Raw genomic sequence first — 8,293 nt, 5'->3', positions numbered from 1 at the left:
CGGTCACTTTGAAAAGATATTTGTAGGCCAGGGCTGGGAGTTTGGCCTAGTGGTAGAGTGCTTGCCTAGCATGCATGAAGACCCAGGTTTGATTCCTTGGTACCACATACATAGAGAAAAGCCAGAAGTGGTGCTGATGCTCAAGTGCTAGAGCTCTAGCCTTGAGAAAGTCCAAGGACATTGCTCAGGCCCTGAGCCCAACCCCAGGACTGGCAAAAAAAAAAAAAAAGAGAGAGAGAGATTTGAAGGCCCTAAACTAATTCCTGGATAATTTTCTACTGCTCTAATGTTCACACTGATATAAAATACCTGTATTGTTATTGTAAGAACCCAGTTTTAGATATAGTATTTTTGGTGTGTGTGTCTTTTCTTGTTGCTGTTTTTTTAGACCCTCAGCCTTTTCCCCAAATTGGGGGTTGTGGCCTGTGCAGACCACATCCCCGTTTCAGAAACTGCAAAGGTCAGTTCTGTGAACCAGCTTGTTTGCAGGCAGAATCAGGGGATGTGGGATCCTCCCTGCCTTCCCAGAAAAACCTAGCCAAATATACAAGCTGTGTGTGTTGTGGGTAATTCCCCCACAAAGTCCAGGCAGAACGTGAAAAATCCAGCATGGAGAAATTGCGTTGAAATCATGATGTGAGCCTGGAAATGGGCTGGGGAGAAGCTAAGGAACATGGCCTAGGACTGCTTGACCTTGGCTGTGGAGGGAAGAGGAAGGCTCTTAATAGAGATTTAAGTTAAAAATCAGACACATGTTGAGTCTCTTGGACCAGTCTCCACTAGTTCTCGTGCAAGGGAAGGTCATGGGAAGAGATGACTGGTAATCACTTAGCCACTAATTCTGCTTATTTGGGGAAGTGGTAACCCTCACCATGATAGGTTTCTTTTGTATCTTACATCGCAGTCATTGGCTGCCTAGATGATGATGTAGCATAAAACTGTTGGCTGTAGGGCCGGGAGTTTGCCCTAGTGGTAGAGTGCTTGCCTAGCATTCACAAAGACCCGGCTTCAATTCCTGGGTTCCACATACATAAAAAAGCCAGAATTGGCTCAGTAACTCAAGTGGCAAAGCTCTAGCCTACAGAAAGGCCAAGAACAGAGGTCAGGTCCTGAGTTCAAGCCCCAGGACTGCTGGACTTCTGTCACAAAGACCAGGCCCTAACAGAATCAGAGTTTGCACCAAGTTTTGCTTTCTTGTGTTTTTGTTTTTTCCCGGGCAGTGGGGTGGGTTGGGAACAAGAAAATCATGAAGCTTGGCACTGTCCCTGAGCTCTTTAGCTCAAGGTTAGTCTTCTACCACTTGAGCCACACTGCCACTTATACTATGCCATCCACCTTGCTTCTAGGAATTATAAACTTAGGTCAAGCTTTCTGTGTCTATGTAGATGAAAGGGTTTCATTCCAACCTTCTGTAAAATGCCTGAGCCTCTCTAGCCTTGAGAAAGTCCAAGGACACTGCTCAGGCACTGAGCTCAAGCCCAGTACTGCGCCCCCCCCCCAAAAAAAAAACTGTGAACCTCCGTATTATTCAAAAAAGGCTCAAAGAATTTCTTTCTGGTAAAACCCATTTTTTTCTTGAGCCATATTTCTAAAAGTTATTTTTAGATGCTCCCCAAAATAAATTTCCTTCCTTCCTCTTTCCCTCCCTTCCTATCAAGGCCTAGCATGTTAGCTGAGGCCTCTACTACTCAGGTACAACTCACAACCATAAGATTTGTATCCACTTAAATTATCCATCAAATGAAGGAGCAACAACAACTTTCTGAAATATGGAAAAATACTCAGCAGCCTGAGATCTGAGGATCACAGTTCAAAATCTGCCATTGCAATATAGTCGGGCAGTATTCCAAACAAACTTTAACTATTAAAAACACAGAAGTGAGTTGGGCTTCTAGAAATAAGAGCACCAACATTCACTAAAAAAAAATGTCAAAAACCCCAAAAGAAAAACACACTCTCGCGCTCTGAGCGCACGACTGTAAGTTCAGAAAAAAAAACAAAAAAAACAAAAATGAAATAATTTTTTCTAGCAGATTTTCCTTGAATAAAGGAAATATTAGAATCCTTGCCTATTATTCTAGCTACATAAGCTTAAGTAAGAGGACTGCAGTGTCTGAAGCATCCCTTGAGGTTTAAGCAATATTTCCCTGATTAAAAATATATATATCTGAGCTGGGCATGGTGGCTCATACCTGTAATCCTAGCTGCTTTGGAGGCTGAGATCTGAGGATTCCAGGCCAGTCCAGTCAGGAAATACCATTGACATTTCTCAGCATTTCAGCAGTGAGAAACCCAGAAGTAGAGGTATGCTTAACAGCCATAACGGAAAAGGCCAAGGAAGAGCAAGAATCCTGGGTTCAAACCCTACTCCTCACACATACAAACTAGGACCAATGAAATTAATTTACAACTAGTAACTCAGACCCTTACTCATCAATAACTGGTTCCATGTTGCTTGTGAGAGAGTAAATGCTTTTGTGCTTCCTTCACACAGGTGACCTGCTGCTGTGTGTCCTCAACCACTCTTGGATATGGAAGTAGGCCACCTTTAGCATATCAGCAGTAGAAGGTCATTCCAGAATTGTTTAATATATATCCTTTGAAAACTGAAGATGACATGCAGCTGCTACTTTCTGCATCGTGGGTAGAGATGTAAGAAGTGGTTTGTTTCAGTGAGCTTCATAGAACAGTGATTTCTAATTTGAGTGGCATCATAAGGGGTCAGTCATTCTCCCTGGCTTGTTCCAGAACTCTTCCCTATGAGTGATTGTACTAAAAACATCCAGTAATCACAGGAAGGAAAATATTTTGCCTTTGAGACAGAAACCATGTAATATTTACCTTTCACTCAGTTTACTGAGTGAAATCACCAGTGTTACAATAGAGTGAAAAGACAATTGATAATTTTCAATGGCTAAGTTCTGATTTCTCAGGTATATGACACAGAATTTATTGAATGCCTTATAAGTTTTTTTCACCTGTGTGAATTCCCTGATGCAAAGTGAGCTTTGACTTCTTTCTGAAAGACTTTTCACATATGCTACATCCATAAGGTTTCTCACCGGTGTGAATTCTATTATGCACATCAAGATGTGACTTCCACTTGAAGGTCTTTCCACATTTGTTGCATTTCATAAGCTTTCTTTTCAGTGTGAATTCTTGTATGACAGTTGAGACCTGATTTCTGGATGAAGAATTTGCCACATTCCTTACACTCAAAGGGTTTCTCTCCTGTGTGTGTGCTCTCATGTAAATCCAGGTGTCATTTTTGTCTGAAAGACTTTCCACATTTCGTACATTCATAAGGTTTCTCTGCCGTGTGTGTTCTCCCGTGTCTTTTAAAATTTCGCTTGTATCTGAAGGATTTGCCACATTGCTTACATTCAAAGGGTTTCTCTCCTGTGTGTTTTCCCAGATGGTAAGAGAGAATTGACTTAATTCTGAAAGACTTTTCATATTCTTTACACTTATAAGGTTTCTCACCGTTGTGGAATAATTTTCAATTTGTCATTTAACCTGCTTTTGTCAAAAGGCCATCAGGAAAGATGATGCAAGTCCTTAATGCTGACTTTCCTAAACAGTCAAATGAAGAATGTTGGGCAGCCTGCTGGAGACACAGGGCCTAATAAAGATGCAACAGAAAATACAGGTCATAGGAGTGTCTCAATCAAACTCACACATCCTGAGTAAGAGAATCAGAAGATTATAGTCTTTTCTGAGGTCCTTTTCTTCCTGGGCTGGCTTTGAACCTTGATCCTCAAATCTCAGCCTCCTGAGTAGCTAGGATTAGAAACGTGAGCCACCTTGCCCAGCTTATAGTCTAACATTACTTAAATATTTATACTAGATAACAAGCTGAGAACTCTCCAAAAGGCAGATCATATTATTAAAAAAAATTAAATAGGTATGTTTCTACACTTACTTGTTGCTTGGTTTATTGCACAGAAAATAATTGTCTACAGTTCTGTTTTGCTTTGTTTTGACACAGTCATGTAGAATGGAAATTCTGTTTTTGTTATTGTTCATGGGTCTTCAACTCTGAGCCTGGGTGTTGTCCCTGAGCTCCTCAGCTCCAGGCTACCACTCTACCCCTGCCACCTAACAGTGTCCGTTCCGGGTTTCTGCTGCTTAATTGCAGGTAAGATTCTCAAAGACATTAGTGCCTTAGCTGGGTTTGAACCACAATTCTCAGATGTCAGCCTCCAGAGAAGCTAGGATTACAGGTGTGGACCACCATGCCCAGCTTGGACATTTTATAATGTAAAATAACATAAATCTAACAAGGAGATACAAAAAATGAAAATCTACTCTTTAGACTTGATGCAAGGGTGTTTTTGCTAGGAAAGACAGTGGAATCCTTTAAAACAGTGTTTGCACATCAGTACTGTGTTTTTCTACCTCAGAAGAGTGTTTTCTTACTTTAGAAACAATTTTAAAAAGCCGATGCTGGTGGCTCAGACCTGTAATCCTATCTTCTCGGGAGGCTGAGATCAGAGGATCAAGGTTCAAAGCAAGCCTGAAGAGAAAAGGAACTGAGACTCCTATCTCCAGTTAATCTCTAGAAAATGGGGAGTGGGACTTGGCTCTAGGGTAGAGCAGTAAGTAGCCTTGAGCTGAAGAGCTCAGGGACAGAGCCCAGGCCTAAAAAAAAAAAACAAAAAAACTTAAAAAAAGATATTACAATAGCCTAATGCCCATATTCACAATGCTTGAGATCAAGAGTGTTTTAGATTTCAGGGTGGGCTATTTTCTTTTTTTGTTTTGGGATTGAGAATACCCTTATACATATTAGTTACTGGACATCCCTTATTAATTTAAACTTTTCTATTTTATATTATTTTCTTAGAAATATAATATGCATTTTATAAAACTATATTGTAATCTGGCTTGGTGGCTCAGGGCCATAATCCTACCTACTCTGAAGGCTAAGGTCTGAGAACTGTGGTTCAAAGCCAGCCCAGGTGCTAAAGTGTATAAGATTCTTACTTGCTATTAATCACCAGAAACCCGGAAGTGGCACAGATTGATTCCAGCAGAGACAGGTCTGGGAAACTCTGATCTCTAATAAAATATGAAAAATAACTGTTATTGGAGATGTGCTTTAATTGTTTCTGCACATTATTCTTGAGCAAACAAGCTCATGGTTAGTGCCCAGACTATGAGCTCAAAGACCAAGATCAGAAGAAGATAAAAACAGGTATTGTATCGTAGGTTATATTTCAACAATTGTTTTGCAATATAGATTTAGGCAGTCTCTAGATTTAAGGGATGTTAAAGAGGCAGACAATTAAAATGGAGAATATCCATGTGAGTCACATTTTAAACTTGCAAAAGCCATAGCAAGTGCAGAGGATAAAAACAGCAAAAAGCCAGCTCAGGCAAGGAAGTACTGTGAGACACTCATCTCCAATTAACCACTACAAACTGTTGCTCCAGAGCTGAAGAGCCCAGTGACAGCATAGCCCTCATGAAAGATTTCCAGCCCCAAGACCCACAAAAAAAAATCAAACAAACCAACAGCTTCAAGCCAGGAGCTGGTAGCTCACACTCATCATCCTAGCTACTCAGGAGGCTGAGATCTGAGAATTAGTTCAAAGCCAGCAGGCAAAATATGCAGAGAATCTTATCTCTAATTAACCGCCCGACAACCTGATGTAATGCTGTGCTTCAAAGTCAGAGCAATAGTCCTCAGCTGAAAAGATCAGGATGAGTGCCTGTTGTACCCGAATTCCTAGGATCCCAAAATAACTACCAGACATCCAGGTAAAACCAAAGAGCCAAGGGTCGTTTATGGTGAATTCGAACTCAGGCCTCTGTGCACACGTTGCCGGTGACACTCAGAGGCCGGGAGCAGAGATTGCACACAGCATTTATAGTCAAGGGCAAACAAGTTTCCACAGTTACAGACTACGTTTAACTTTGAACCACTGGTCACTTCAGGATTGGTCAGAGCTCATAACCGCAGGGCGATGAACCATTGTCACCTGGGCTTCAAGTCTGGGTTAGTGTTTTCTGTGGGTTTGGTTCCCAGACAGGGCCTGGGGTGAGGGAGGTCATTTCACCAACAAGTACCAGTGTTTTTCCACTCTTCATGCCACCGAGGCCCACAGTTAAACTCCCACAAACAACCTCCCCGCCCCCCCCCACAAAAATATCACCCAGCATAAACATGTTTCCATAAGATATTTTAACAGGGCCAGGCATGGTGACTCATAGCCTGTAAGCCTAGCTACTCTGATGGCTGAGATCTGAGGATGAAGATTCAAAGTCAATGTGGGCCCAAAAGGAACTGAGACTCTTATCTGCAATTAACCTCTAGAAAACAGGAGTGGGGCTTGGCTCCAGGTAGGGTGGTAGTCTTGAACTGAAGAGCTCAGGGACAACACCCTGGGCAAGGGGTAGGGAGGAAGCCTTGAGCTGAAGATGGACCGCACATTAAATCCTCACGACCCACCCCCCACAAAAGGTAGTTTAACAGACTGCTTATGTCCACTAAGTTCAATTCCCAGAAAGAAGGTCTTATGTGAAATAATACTTCTTAGAGTAGATTGTCCCAAATGGAGAACACTAGGCAAAAGTTCAGGATATGTACAATCTACAAATTATGAAACCTTCAGTAAGATACATTACCTCAAAATTTCTTCTGTAATTTTTCTTAAAAGGACAAAGATCATGGACTGACACTTCCTGAAATGCCAGCAAGAACCAATATATAACAGCTAGGATCACCAAATCCATACATGGGATATTTGGGATTAAATTTGAAAGATCATGTACTAGAATGATTGTGGAAATAGACTGAATAAATTAGTGAGAATGGGATTGGGGAGTAGTACCTAGACAGATCCTTTCATTTGTCTCCTGTTCCCCTCTAAAAACTAGGTTCCAGCTTATTCCTCGGCCCAGCTCCTCTCCCCTCCTGAAAGTTGGTCTAAACCTTCCAAAATCACCAAGTGACTGAATGTTGGAAGAAAGACTACCACGTCCATTTTGTGCTCTGCAGATATAGAACCAATGATTCCTTAAGGAAAGGAGAGCTAAAACCGGCTTCCTCTTCCTGCGCTTTTCTCCTCTGCTCTGTAGGGCTTCTCAGGGTTGGTGAAGTCTGTCCTTTAGGAGGAGACTCCTGGTCACAGGGTGTCTTTCAAACATCGCTAGGCTCCATTCCTAAAACCACAGTACCAGCACACACTACTCCAATATCCCATGAACAATGACTCCAGACACAAGGATGTGTGCACACCTGTGTGAACTCAAGCCAGGTGAGCTAAGAAGGCCAACAAAGCTGTCAGAGACCAAGGAGTTAAACGGAACAAAGCAAAGACCCTCTAGCCTTGAGCACACCACACCTGGTTGAGTCATCTGCACAAAATACTTCTCGGAATAACCACAGGTTGTGTCCCTTGGGTTAGCACAACGGCCAAAAGAATAGCCTGACCCACCCCAACCTTGAAATTTCCCATTCTTGTTATCGCAAAAACTCTCCATCCCCCCCCCCCATACTCCCTTCCTTACACTCAGGGTATATAAACCCTGCTTTACTTTTAATAAATGAGACCTTGACGCGACCCAGACTGACTCTGTCTTTCTTTATGTGCCTGGTCTCCTTCCTCTCTTTCCCCCTTGGTTTTCTTCTCTTAGGAGGTGCCTCCTCGAGCCTGACGAATAACTGAACCCGCCGGTCGGGACGGCGCGGAAAATAGGAGATCAGAACTATCCAGAGGTAGAGACGCCCCCACCGCATCACTCGTGGGAGAGTCTTGAGGTAAGTTCTGCCGTCCCATCTACCGTGGGCAAAGCGTTATCAAAAGAGGTTTTATTTATAAAAGAAATGAAAGAATCACTTAGGAAGAGAGGAATAAGAGTTAAAAAGAAAGATTTGGTAAAATTGTTTTGTCAGAGAGAAGTGTCCGTGGTTGGTCTTGCACGGGCCAGATATCCATCCCCTCACCTGGAATAAGGTAGGGAAGAATATCAATGATTTACTCCGTCAGGGAGAGGAAGTCCCTGAGGCCTTCTTTAGCTTCTATGGGGTTGTTAGAGACATCTTAAAGGACGCAGAGGAGGGAGGTGACAGTGCTCGCTTACTAGTTTTAACAGAGGATTACCTAACGGGGTCACGTTGTCTGTCTCGTAAGAGCGAAAGCGACAATGAAAGACCTTCGGCCACTGGCCTTCCGCTTGGCCCGTGCACCCCCTCTTTGATTGATGAGCCTGTGCCCACAGGACGCCGCCTGGCGCCACCTTTAGTCCCCGAAAAAGAGGAACAAGTCCAACCCTCTTTAGAAGACAG

Source organism: Megascapheus bottae, chromosome 29 (assembly GCF_031878675.1).
Source record: "Megascapheus bottae isolate mThoBot1 chromosome 29, mThoBot2.hap1, whole genome shotgun sequence".
NCBI lineage: Eukaryota > Metazoa > Chordata > Mammalia > Rodentia > Geomyidae > Megascapheus > Megascapheus bottae.
Note: the sequence above shows the minus strand (reverse complement) of the source record.